Source organism: Callospermophilus lateralis, chromosome 2 (assembly GCF_048772815.1).
Source record: "Callospermophilus lateralis isolate mCalLat2 chromosome 2, mCalLat2.hap1, whole genome shotgun sequence".
In the NCBI taxonomy this organism is placed as follows: Eukaryota; Metazoa; Chordata; class Mammalia; order Rodentia; family Sciuridae; genus Callospermophilus; species Callospermophilus lateralis.
The window spans coordinates 178063503-178077308 of record NC_135306.1 but is presented as its reverse complement, the minus strand read 5'-3'; the positions used below and the strand labels follow the sequence as shown (position 1 = coordinate 178077308).

The window sequence follows — 13806 nt, the reverse complement described above, 5'->3', positions numbered from 1 at the left end:
CAACTCTTGTTCATGCCGTAGAGCAGCCGTCAGACTTCTTCCTTTAGACAGGAGGGGAGGTTTTGAGCCCTGTGTCTTTTCCAGGAGAAACGATGCCAAGGGGGAGATTAAAGATTCTGTTATGTGGTCAGATTCCAAAGGTTTGAGAGGCTGAGCCCATCGCAGTCCACTGTGTCTGATGGGTGTCCGTTGGGAGCAGCTTGGCCTTCTGCGCTTACCCATCTGCAGCTGGCACATTGAGATTCCTGAGGCTAACATCCAAATTAATTAGCTAGTTGTCACCATCAATTGGTCATCAGGAGATGTCAAGACACTTGGTGGAAAGCTGAACCCACCGAAACAGAGAAGCAAGAATCTCTTACTGGATTAGTGACATGCACAGAGGTAAAGCCTTAGCCATCAATCAATCAATCAATCAATCCCTAAATCAGCCCAGTTCTATTATAGGTGGGTAGGTGGGTAGATTCCCTCTACTTCCGGACTTGAATAAAAGTAGGGCAAGAGTCCTCCTGTCCCCTCCTTGTTAGGGTAATATTGGCCTCTGAGATCTTATTTAATTGTTAGAAGATGCAAAAAAAAAAAAAAGGTAGAACTACAGAAAGAAAATTGTTTTTTTTCCTTAAGTTATGGCTCATTCAGACCCAGAGAATCTGAATTCCCCAAATGGAGATTGGAATCTGATTAAAAAACAAAACAACAACAACACAACCCAGAAAACTGCCTATATGATTCAGAAGACCAATAAGTTTGGGAGCAATTAGCCTAGAGTGACTATCTCAGACCTTATAATAATTATAGAGTTTGTACAATTCAACTTCTAGGGCAGTGGTTTTTTTCAACTGTATTCCAAGGGCCCTGAAGGGCTAGGAATCAGGTGATGCAGGGCAGAAATCTCTACTTTTTAAAAATTCTTTTCTCTAATTTGAACTTCTTTATGAACTTTTCTTTGAATGGGGTGTTCCCTGTAAAACCGCCCTCCCCCTTTGCCCCACATAACTAACAAAATTGATCTGCCTCTGGGCCGAGACATAGGATCTTCCTGTATGTCCTCACCCACGCCATCTTTAGCATGCTGGGAGAAGAATCCCATCCAGACTTGAATGTCTGAGCTTTTGTGAACAGAATATGGAAAGTCAGCTGTGGCTGAGTAGAATGACAATGTGTGTGGGGGGCCTTTGGAACCAAAGGGCAGAGCCCTAGTCATGAGGACATCCTCTCCCCTAGGGCACTTGGGGGCCAGATGCCGGTCGGCACAGTCCCCACGTGACATTCTGTTACTGCCTGTGTGATATTCCCTCAGTTAATCCAGCGTTCTGACAAACCTGAAGGAGAGAACCCTCCAAATTAGGGAAAACTTTGTTTATAGTTAGCTTTGTTGAACTGCTCCATGCCACCCCTAGGCAACAACAATAGTAACGACTCAGGGCATGCACATGGTCTGCCCCATCTTGTACAATTTACTTCCTCTTGGTTGCCTCCTTAATATGCTTTTCTTACTAGGGCAGAAAACTGAATAAACACATTTAGAAAGATTTTGGAACACAAGAATAGATTAAAAATTTTTTTCAGCTAAAAAAAATAAAATTGACCATAGCAGATTGCTATAGATGATTTTTTTAAATGAAAAAAATTGAGATTTTTCAAAGAACCATATGCTTGACACCTGTTATGAATCTCTCTAGTGTGTGCATGGATATGCTTCTTGCCTTACTGTGTTATGTTACACATAATGAGGAAAGTCTATTTCTGACACATCTATTGATTATTGATAAAGGAGTGGGCAGGCAGAAAATGTTGACTGATATCCCTCAAAGACACCTCCTTGGTTGCCATATTTATCCTGTGTTACTGTCTTTCACAGAATCTGCTAATCCCCATTCTCCCTAGCACCTACCATAATCTGAGTTATGTTAATAAGTATTACTTCTTTAATGACTGTGGGTGCCAGCTCAGTATATGCCCCATAAATGTGGGTACCATTTGCCGTTTTGTGCATCATTAGTCTCAGCCTCCACCAAACATTCTGCCTGTCAAATCCTAGGAACCTAAGGAATTTATGAAAGGAAAGTGTTTTTTATTTTTATTTTTTTTAGAAAGATCTTTTGTTGTAGAAAGACATGATCATTCCATGGGCATTCTAGAACCCTGTTTCATTATCAAATCTCATCCTGACTTTTGAGAGGGTCAGAAATCTAATGGGGTTTAATGGGATCTTGGAGGATTTCTGTTCCACAAACCTGCTGCATTAGAAAATTTAGGTTGAGACCTGACTTTGCAATATCCTTGAAATGATACAAATGGAAATCAAAGTCAGGGAAAAGAGAGTTAAGTCACAAAGTGGGTGAATCTGAGAACATGGAGTTGAAAGTGAAATGTCACATGACAGATTGAAAAAGTAAGGATAATTTAACCCAAAGAATTGAAATCTGGCCAGACCTTCCCAGTAAGGGATCAACTTTACAATCTTTGGATGGGTTTGAATAGAAGTGTTTGGAATTCTTGTTTCTAGAGAATTATATGAAACTCTGCAATAATAACCTTCTCTTCTTACTAGTGTATCTAATCTACAGTTTCCGGAAAAAACACTCCAAAGGAATTCAATTTAAAAAAATAAATAAAAGTAGTCTTTTTTACAAAGAAACTTGGTCTCCATTTCTAGCATTTAATGGTCAATGATCTTGGCTTCAGCTCATACTCTGAAGAGAATAATCTTAGTGAAAAATGAAAGCTGGTTATTTCAGAGACACAGAAATGAAATAACTGTGGTTCAGAAGAACCTATGTATTATGAGATATCTGTCTGGAAAATCTTTTGCTCCAAACCTCGAGGAACTATCTAGGTATTTGAAAGGAAGAAGGGATGCCATACTGTCTTAAGCAAATGCAGCCCCTTAGCTATGCATCAAAAAATAAGTAAGGGGCTGGGGATGTGGCTCAAGTGGTAGCGCGCTCACCTAGCATGCGTGAGGCACTGGGTTCGATTCTCAACACCACATAAAAATGAAATAAAGATATTGTATCCATCTAGAACTAAAAAATAAATATTTAAAAAAAAGAAAAAAGAAAAATAAGTAAGTAAATTTAGGATATTGGCCTGATGGAAGATTTTTTTTCTATTAAAGAGTGCCTTAGTAATAGTATCAGAAACAGAAGAAATATTTGGAAGAACAGTGGCTGAATCCAGAGAGGACATTTCTCTCACCTTAATTCACTCTTTTATTTAAGCTCACAGTTAAGATAACTAGTAGATGCCTTCCACAAGTCAAATGAAAGAAAATCTCTTAAACCAGACGAGTAAAGGTTTAAAAAGAATAGAAGAGAGTTTCCCAAGAATGAAACCTCAGCAATCTTTAGTGTCTGTGAGATATAAAGAAATGAATGACTAAATGTCCTGGGTGTTAACTGGAAGACTCTTTCAGGTAGTGGTAGAAGGGTTTTAGAAATCAGAGTTCATGGGTATGGGTTCAGAAGAGCCTCTCAGTTTCTCTGAACTAAAATTTTCTGATCTGTAAAGCAAAGCACATAAATTATCTCTGACTCAGAACCTGACCATGTCATCCTGTGATATGGTGGAACAGAGAGGATTGGTTTGTGATCTCAGGCATTCTGCGTTGTACCCAAGCCACTGGGTGACCTTAGAGGAGTATGTGTCCTCGCTTGGTCTCAGCTTCCCATTCTATAGAAGGAATGACTGTGAACTCTGAGGACTCTGCTAGGTAGGAATTTCAGTAAGCCTGGGATTAGAGGATAAGAGGTCAGGAGCACCCTATTGCCCCTTGATTTTTCTGTTGGAAGCAAAAGGAAAGAGCTGGCCCTGCACATAAATTAGCATGGATTCTTTGATCTGACCCAGTGACTTGGGGGCCTGAGAAGATGCACACACATGTCCTGTCTGGGCCTGGGCAGTAGGCTCAATTATGAAGAGGGGCCTCTACAGAGCCAGCTGTCAAAACAGCGATGATTTGCCCGAGAGGCCTAGGGATGAAAACTAAAAGATGAAGGGATACAACCAGGAAGAAATACAAGCACCTTTTTTTGCATAATGAATGACCATTCCATTAACTGCATCTATTGATTCCAAATCCTAGTAACAAAGACTGGAAAAAATCTTTAAGTGAGTAATGTTAAACATGCAGCAATAATTTCCTTCTCTTTTGAAATGGTGGTGCATTATTATTTGTGTGATAATGCATTCATTTATTTGTTCACTTATTCAACAACCTTGAATCCTTATTATGAGAAGGCTAATCTCTTTGGCCCCTATGCCTTTCCCAGAAAAATAGTCTTCCCCATGACAGGTTTTTAAAATCAGATTTAGTTTCTTAATAGCAAATGAATGGTATAATTCAGGATATATGTAATTGATGACATCTTGGAATTAGATCTATAACACTTTCAGGCCATGTTGAACCCAGAATTTGGGTACAAGTTACTCATATTCACATGATTCTCATCTGGGATAGAATTATTTCTTTATTCATTCATTTGCTAAATAATTATTGAAGCCTGCTGGGAGTACAAAAGTGAATGTAGTCTGAACCCTCCCAAGATCCGTAGTTAAGTGGGAGAGAAAGAGCTATATAGACAAATTCTCACCCTATGAACTGTAAGCACTTGGCGAAGCTCAGTGTTCAGGGTGTAGGTGAAGGAGCAACTGGCTGGGGCTGGGTCTCAAAGAGTTCTGCACATCACACCAGCAAGGTTAGCCATTTTATGTATGTATTTATTTTTCCTGTAGACAATGCTGGAGAACCTGGGAGGATTTTAAAGTGGGTGAGAATTTTAAGTGTGTGGCGAGAGTAAATATGACCAGATTTGTAATTTTTTAATATTTATTTTTTAGTTGTAATTGAACACAATATCTCTGTTTTATTTATTTATGTGGTGCTGAGAATCGAACCCAGGGCCTCTCAAGTCCAAGGTGAGTGCTCTACCGCTGAGCCACAACCCCAGCCCCCAGATTTGTATTTTGATAGATGGTTTCAGTTTTAATGTAGGAAGCACCAAGCAAAGACTGCCTTCTAGAAAGGCGGGTTAGCTCACCAGACTGTCATAACAAAATACCAGACTGGGTGGCTTAAACAACAGACATTTCTTTTCTCAAGTTGTAGAGGATAGAAGTCCAAGATCAGGGCAGGTTGGTTTTTCCTGAGGCTTCTCGCCGGGGCTTTGCATATGGGCTGTCTTCTTGCTGTGTCCTCACGTGGCCTTTCCTCTGTGCATGTGATTCCCTGGTGTCTGTAGGTCCATATTTCTTCTTATAAGGCACTGGAGTAGGGCCCACCCTCATGGCCTCATTTTAGCTTAATCACCTCTTTAAAGGTCCTATCTCTAACTTTAGGCGCATTATGAAGTACTGAGGGCAGGCCTCTTAATAGGAATTTTTTTTTTTTTTTTTTTTTTTTTTTTTTTTTGCAGAGGGACGCAGTCATCACAGAAGTGGACAAAAAGATTGGGGGAAACCCATGCCTTGCCAGTGGGTATAGATATGTACAATGAGGAACAGAAGTTGACATGTTTTGTAATAAACAATTTAAGGCAAAGGTAGAATGCATACACCTGATCCAAATGCCCAGAAAAAGGGAACTTACAGTCCGATGGTACAGTACCATGGCAACCTCTGATTTTTTTTTTTTCTTCATTTTCCTGTTTACTGGGAACAGCAGAAACTGTTCTTTCACTGTGTTCTGATTACCTGGATTCCTTAAAATATTTAATTGAATTATTTAAAGGAGAGCTTTAAAGAACACCATTTGCCTTATGCATCCTACTAAAAGAAAACATGATTTTAGGAAGACATGGTAGACATTCTTCTCCTGAGCTGTAGGTAGCTTTAAGATGCTGGAGGCTAGGTGTCTAGAAACTAGAAAGCTGTAGGCAAGGAAGGGAAAATGTGGACAGTGACGTAGATCTCCTACTCCACTTCCTGGAGCCTTGGGCCCCAAGGATTAAGATTTCCTTTCAAAAGTTCTTTCTGCCTAAAGAATTATATTATGTACTCTGTACTCTTCATCCCAGAGGGGAGGCTGTGGCCTGAAGTCACAAGCTATGACCAAGGAGAGTGTTGGAACTGGTGTTCCTGTGGAACCAAATCTTAACTGAAGGAACTGCACCATCTCACGCCTTCTAAGAAGTTTTCTTGGTGGCTCTGATTTAAGCCAAGTTCTTATTAATGGAAGTTGTTCCCAGTTCAGGGGTGAGGAAAAGCAAAAAATGAAAACAGAAATAAATGTGGTCTCCATTCTCCCTGTCTCATCATTGTCACTATTGATCAAAATAACCTTCCCTGTAAGATTTCTTTATAAACTTCATCCTTGAAATGCTTCATTAAAATTTTGAGGTATAAAATAAGAAAAGTCAATTTCATTGGATCCTAAATTTTACTCTATACAGCTTCCTGTCCAGAGTGAAAATTATTAAAATTGACAGAGGACGTGTGTGCAAGGTAATATCTCCCTTCGTAGGCACTTTTCTAAATTTCAAGATAGTCTGTAAGAGTGGATTAGATTATACAGTGAGTGGGGACTCTGAAAAGAAAATAGAATTGTGTATTGATGCCTTCAGAAATATTATTTGATGGCAATAAAATATTCCCTGAAATTCCCTTCAGAGGGGAGAAAATGGAGTTTGTTTGCAGTAATTGCATTTTCTAGCATTTGCTCTCACACTTTCCAATATAAGCCAATTGGAACCTGTGATTTGGTTTTGCTTATTGGCAAAAGTACCATGTAAATTGATCTGTGATGCATTTAAAGAAGATGCTTTGAAAGTTTGGAAATTGAGATGGCTTTTTCTTATTAGATTTCAAGAGTATTAGGGTTCATTTCTATATTTTAGTCTAATGCAATATTAGCCAAATATGTTCTTTTTCAATTTAGTTTTAATCAAGTTCTAGAAGACCATTTTCATCTGGCCCCAGTGGTGCTGTTAAGGCAGAGATTTTATTTCCACTGTCAACCCTGCAGTCTGCTTTCTGCAGCCCAGCCCCTCAGAATCACTGCATGCTGAAATCCTGCATTCATCTGCTCAAAATGTTATTTCAGCATGCGAAAATAATAGTAATTATTACAAAAATGATTTTTTTTTATTTCTATTTGCAAGGTTAAGGAGGGGGAAATCCAAAAAGCCTCTAAAATTGTTATTTCTTTTAAAAGATGTGGCCTTTATACCTTGTGTTATTTTTATTTAATTTGATCTTCACCATACTTAATGGTGCAAAATGCAAACCCATAGGATTTGCATTTGTTCCTCTAATTATTCAGTGGAATAATTGCCACTTATTTTATAATTATTGCTGGAAGGAACACCTCTCAAGTTGCTTTTTAAAGGCTTTGTGGGGGATTAACCCAATGCATTATTTTTTTTCAGCTCACCATAGACTTTGTCAGTCAATACTTCTAATTTATTAAAGATATTTACTGAATACTTTCTTAAGGTGCTAGGAAAAAAATAGGAGATGGTCCTTTTTATCCTGAATGAGAAACAAGAACAAAATAAAAATAGTCATCGTCGTTCTTTGTGTTTCAGATATTGTATTAGGTCTTTTAGTGTCTGACTTAATTTTCATATCTACTTTGTAAGACAGATTGTCCAGTTAGTCTACTTTTTTTTATTCCTGTTGGATAATATGAAGTTTAAATAGTATATTTTGAATTTGAGTCTCAGAGGAAATAAACAACAGGACTAGAAACTAGATCCTGACAAAAATCCTATGCCCTTTCCTTTATGTATTCAAACATTCCTATAAGTTTGAGTGCTGTAAACATGTACCCAGATGATCAAGATGAGACCCGACAATGTCTTTACCAGTTTTTCTTGGGGCTGTCTGGTGAAACCCTCGTTTGGATTCAGTTTTCTGAAGTTGGAGGAAGTAGATTGAATAGTCTTTAAGAGATAGCCTGTTCAGAACAAATTTGTTGTACATGGTATAAGTCTTTTCACAACAAGCCAAGGTTCTCATTTATAAGGAAAAGGTTGGGTAAAATAAACAGTGGAAGAGTCTACCTTATGATTCAGGTTGTGTAGACAGATGGCTGAGATGAGTCTAATTGAAGTTGACCTTCAGTGGACAGTTACCACCACAGCTGCCCATTTAGAACACGCCCTGTTGGTCTGGGTGGCAATAGAGACACTCTATTGGGAAACAAGGAAGATATTTTCATCCCTTTTTTACTAAGTTGTGGTTGTCTTTACATACATCTAATGTGATTACGAATGAATGTGTGTGCATGCATGTAAGTCATAATAAGTTATGTTGGAATAAGATTACGGCCGAGACAGGAATGCATACAAACAAGGAGCTGCTAGGTGAAATTCAAATCTCTGAGCTGTTTTCATGGTCCCTAACAATGTGGTTCCTACCAGCTGCTCCCTCATGGTTTGCACTTCTTAGCTGTGTTACCTGACATCAGTGCAGAATACTGGTGACCACTTAGGTCCACAGAGAGTCTGCCTTCCTGCGGGGAAGAGGAGTGTGCTCTTATCTCCTTTGTGTGGATTAAGACTTATAACATTTCTGGTGTCTTGGGATTCTTTTTATGGAGGAGGCTGAAGAAGAGGAGGGAGCCTTTCAGCTGTGGTTTCTTACACTCAACCTAATTCCTCCAGTGGACCGTCAGGCTTCCGCTGAGCATTCCTTACATTCTCCTGGGTTTCTGGCTCAGCCTTGACATTATTGTAATATAGTTTTCTGTGTTTAATATTTCTTAGACTTGGTTTTCCATTGCAAGCATGGAAGAAACCCTAATGCATGAGTTTCAGAGGAGAAGGTAGCAGTCTGAACCTGCCGTGTGGCTCCATCAGCAAGTGTGAGTATTAACGTGAGAGCTGTCAGGACTTGTGAAAATTAATGGAGCCTGACGGGGGACAGACTGAGGTCAGAGACGGAGCTTACCCCAACTGAATGTTTCTGGTGGTTTTGCAGCTGAGGCAAGTGAGTGCAAATCTGGAGCCAGGAGGGATTCCTGGAGGTCTGTTCATTCATTTAACAAGTAGGCAGTGGGCACCAAGTGCCAAGCATTTTCCTAGGTGCTAGAGGTACAGCAGTGAAAAGTGGCCTCTGCCTCCTCTTATCTGACAGAACCCCTCCCTTTTTCCAGGTGGGCTTGGCTCTGATATCAGTCCCTATTCATCACCAACCAGAGAATTGAGATGAAACGTCTCCTTAGCCCGACCCTGAGCCTCCCAGTTCTTCTGTCTTCAGAGCCACTGGTGTTACTTTCCCCTTCCATCATCCTGCAGAATTTTCTGCTTGGCCAGTTCTCAGGCCCAGGTTATTCTTGCTCAGTCCTCAGTGGAATAGAGAGACTTTAGGAGTTTGAACATTTTTCCTGTTCCTGCTGGAATCGTGATATTAAAAATATAATTATAATTTTAAACAGGAAAAATTTCCTCCTTCTGTCTACCTTTGGGGTATCACAAGGTCCCTTTATACCATTGGTCTCAGAGACCAGTATTTTAAAACAGCCCCCTGGCACTGCCCTGCACAAGTTGCAGGTGGAGAAATCTGATCAAATTGTAATGTATCTCTTTTGTTTAGAAACAGTCCCATGATAGTAGAACTATATGTCTGTTTCATTCTTTGTTAGCTCGGAAAGTGAGGTTTTTCTCCAGCACATTGACAAGGGAAGGTCAGCCTGATGCTTGTATTTGCAGGTCTGATTTTCCCACACCTTTGAGCCATATCAAGTTCTTCTGTCCTGTCCTCTGTCTGTTGTTTTTCTTCCTGCTACAGAGTGACTTTTATTTACTCTGAGTGCTGTGTTACAGATCGTTTTAATTTCCTTGTACATTTTTAAAATCCATAATTTAGGAGCATGGAGGGGGATGGGCATAGGGCTTGAGATCTTAAAGTTTGTCACCTTTATAGAACTAGGTTTTCTTTTACTGAGGAAACCTGGAAGACCATGTTGACTTTGGGATGCCTTCTTTCAGAATTATTGCTGAAGGTTGAGGTTTCTCTTGGTTTTAGCAAAAGTGAATAGAAGATAGCAATTGATTAGCCTTGTTTACCAGTCCCTGATTAAAAAAAAAAAATGAGGTGTGGGGAAGGTGATATTTAGCCTTAGCCACAATCTGATGAGCCACTGCTATATTTCCTGTGCTTCCCATTCATGAGGTGGTGAAGAGCATGAAGCAAGAGCCATTTTCTAGCAGGTAGCAGGCAGATTCCTGGGAAAAGTGAAGATACTGAAATTGACCTTGAATGTGGTTTGACCTGTACTTGAATTTTCTAGGGAAATACATTCCATAATGATTTATAGCAGAAAAATAGGTTGCAGGTTTATGATACTTAATTTTGAGGGGCATTAATTTTTATTGGAGGAGAGGGGCAAGCTAGCAAGGGAATCTTGTTTGGCTAGAGCAGTGATTATATATGTTTATTTAAAATGGTGCATGCCTTGCCCCAGATCTCACTGTTTTCTATTATCTTCCACCTAGTCCAATTCAACTTTTTTTTCTCTTATCTCCCTGGTCCCTGTAGGTGTTTGTGTTTATTACCTTAAACTTCCATTCTTTATCCTAGTTTTGTCCTTGTTTTTATAATATAGCCAAGTGTTTAGAATTCTGGTACCTTATATAAAGTTCACTTTCCTGTCCTGGGGAAGGCACCCAATTTTTTTTGTGACCCTCCTGTCCTTGGATGGGCTCCCAGATCCTCCTGGGAGGTGGTGGGTAAGAAATGACACCAAGATAGCTGCGGTAGCATTTGGGGAATGCCTTAGTTGTGCCAGAATGTCGTCATAGCGTGAGTCTGACACTGCCCCTCATGTCCTATGGAGAAGTCCATTACATAGCCAGAGAAACATCTAGAATGTGCAGCTCTGTTTCTTGGAACAAACGAAAAAGACCATCACTGCCTAGAACTAGAGAAGAGGTCGCCAAAAATAAGGGAATAGCATAAAAGAGACTCATGTTAAAGGAAGGCTCTGAGCCAGACTTTATTGCACTGTTACAGATTTGGGTTCAACTGAAATAATATTGGCCTGGGAGACAAGAGCTAGATTGTTGTCACATTTGTGCTACCAGCTCAGTGACTATATAGCAAGTAGCAGCACCTTTCTGGCACTCAGTTTCTTTACCAAGAAAACGGAGCTGGATGAATCAGTGGTTGGGTTTTTTGTTTTGTTTTGTTTGTTTTGTTTTTATTTGATTTTTTGCCAAGCCAAGGAGCCTATCTTCAGGAAACCTGTCCGCACATTGTAAAATCAGGGAACACGGAGTGGCTCTGGTGAACATGGAGTCAACTCCCTCCCCTCAGTCCTCGGGGTCTTCCTCATTTTGCCTTGCTGCAGCCCTGGGGAAGCTTCATGGAGCACGGCTTTCCAACCATCAATAGTCTCGGAGGACCCGCCTGGTTCATCTGCTGTGATTCATGGGAGCCACTGGAATGACACAGTCAGCGTCCAGAGTGTTATAAGGCAGGGAGGCTGACCTTGACACAAGTCCCTGTATGTTTGCTTTGAAGTTGTTCAAGATTTACGAGACATATGCAGAGCTGAAGATCTTAAACTTTTCTCGGTATTCTATCTCTTGTGACATGCTCTTAGAAAAGCACCCCCGTCTGATTGCATGCAGAAATCAGAGACATTCCAGATGAGGAATAGCTCTTGAGAGAAAGGGCACCTGGAGGCCATCGATCTCGGATTATACTGTTCATTTGTGAATGAGAGGCCAGTCCTGGCATAGCTTCCCTCTTTTGTAAATATTGAAAGAGATGGGTAGCCAGGCAGAGAAGAAGGAAAAAGGTGGCGTGTCTAGGGCACTCGCTCTGCCAGGTTAGGATATTCTCGACACTTGTACAGGCTAGAGGGCTCTCTGCCCACTCCTCTTTCCCACTAACCCCTGATGCCTTATTAGCCCTAATAATACTGTTATTGCTTGAAGGACACGCTGGACCATGCCAGACTCTACCATTAGAAAATTCACTTTTATTTTCCATAGTCAGATGCTTTACTTGGAGAGAAATGCCATTGTGCCTGGCACCAGGGAGTAATCCCATTTATGGATAAACTGACGATTTCTGGGGTAGCCATAGGGAGGGCTCATCATCCCCATCATCAGAACAGTAACCACGGAGCTTGTGTCCACTGACTGAATGCAAAGTGTGGAAACCATGAGGTTCTTTATGTGGAGCATCTTGTTTAATTCTCACCAAATCTTAGAGGTAGCCTTATTACTTTCTGTGTACATAATGGTGGGATTTGTTACTCTGTATTCATACAAGCACACAATTTAACAACATAATTTGGCCAGTAACATTTCCCGGTATTTTCCCTTTCCTCTGCTGATCTCCCTTCAATCTTCATGAGACACGCCTCCCAGGTTTCTTTTCCTTTTTCCTCTCTAGCTTCCACATGTGAGAGGAGCATAGGACCCTTGTATCACTATGCTGGGATGACTTTAATTCTTTAGGATAAATACCAAGAAGTGGCATAGCTGGGTCAAGTGGTGGTTCCATGCCTAGTCTTTGGAGGAAACTCCATACTGATTTCCATGGTGGTTGAACTAATTTACAATCCCACCTGCCGTGTAAAAGTATTCCTTTTTCTCCACCCCAATCTGTAGTTTTAAAATAATTATTTGGAGGTTAGTTTACTAAACCATATGTTAGGAAACAGAATGGGACACATCACAAGGGCTTAAACTTGGAAGAAATCAGGACACTGGCTTTCACTCTGTCATAGTCCAAAATGACAAGCCCAATTTCTGGAATTCTTAGGAAACGCCTGGTGAATCTTGCAAAGGCTCATTCATTCCATCACTTATTCACCAAAAAAATGAACTGTGTGCCTGCCATTAGGGAGTGCTTAACTGGGTATTTTGGATCAAACAAGGAATCAGAAGCCATTATCCATGCCTTCAGATCTAGGGAGAGACGAGTCACACGTGAGAAGTAAAACTAAAAGATTAAAAAATAAAAGTTAGCAAGCACTGGTTCTTGACTCTATCCCATGCCCATGCGTTGGACGTTTCATCTCATTTTATCCTTGCTACAACCCACAAGATAGGTGTCGTTATTCTCTCCATTTTTGCTAGTGGACTTTAGAAAGCACAGGAATCTGTTCAGGGTCATTCAGCTAATACACGGTGAGCCCTGCCGAGTCCCAGCTTAACTCTACGCTGCCCACATAGTTTAGGTTTAAAAATTGAACCATGAAGAATAGCAATATGGGAATTATAGTAAGAGTGCCTCGAATAATCTCCATAGAAGGAGAGGAAGGAGGAGAGTCTCAGGGAGTAAGCTGCAAAGCAGCGGGGAGGATGGGAAGTGAGCTGAGGAGAAAGAGACAGGAAGGAAAATACCAGACAGAAGGGGAGGGGGGGAGATTTAGAGAGAGCAGTCAGGAATCCAGAGGAGAGACTTTCAGAGACCACATATCATTGTGGTGTGAACAGAAGTGAGAAGAGAGAAAAAGCCTTGACTTTGGCCATTAGGACATCATTAGTGACATTCCAGGGAGGCTTTTGGAAGAGAATAGAAAGAGAATCCAGGTTGCATTGGAAAAATCCAGAGTGACCATTTCTCTGTAAATTGTTAGACCTGATAATACAGTGGCCCATCAGGCAAGAGAGATGCAGTAAGTGGCCAGGTAGGAGTGGAAACAGGAAGGCACAGGTCTTCAGAAGATGGAAGTCAGTGTTTCCTGATCTTTTGATTTTTTCCAAAGAGGCTGTGTGTGTGTGTGTGTGTGTGTGTGTGTGTGTGTGAGATTTCCTGATAGGTCATTTTTTTTTTTTTTTTTTTAAAGTAAAGCTTCAGTTGGGAGCTCACTATAACACCTCTGAGGACTGAATTCAGCCTACC

At 40.5% G+C, this 13806-nt stretch overlaps 1 protein-coding gene across 5 annotated transcripts in view; it reads left to right on the top strand.

Moving 5' to 3' along the window:
- Mpped2 (metallophosphoesterase domain containing 2) overlaps positions 1 to 13806 on the top strand; it is a 167652-nt gene that overhangs the window by 67861 nt on the left and 85985 nt on the right. Inside the window, exon 2 of one of the 5 annotated variants that reach the window (XM_076844293.2) lies at positions 8709 to 8806. The exons of the other annotated variants lie outside the window; for them this stretch is intronic. The gene's annotated coding sequence lies outside the window, so the exon portion shown is untranslated. The remainder of the gene's footprint in view (positions 1 to 8708; positions 8807 to 13806) is intronic. 5 annotated transcript variants of the gene reach the window in all.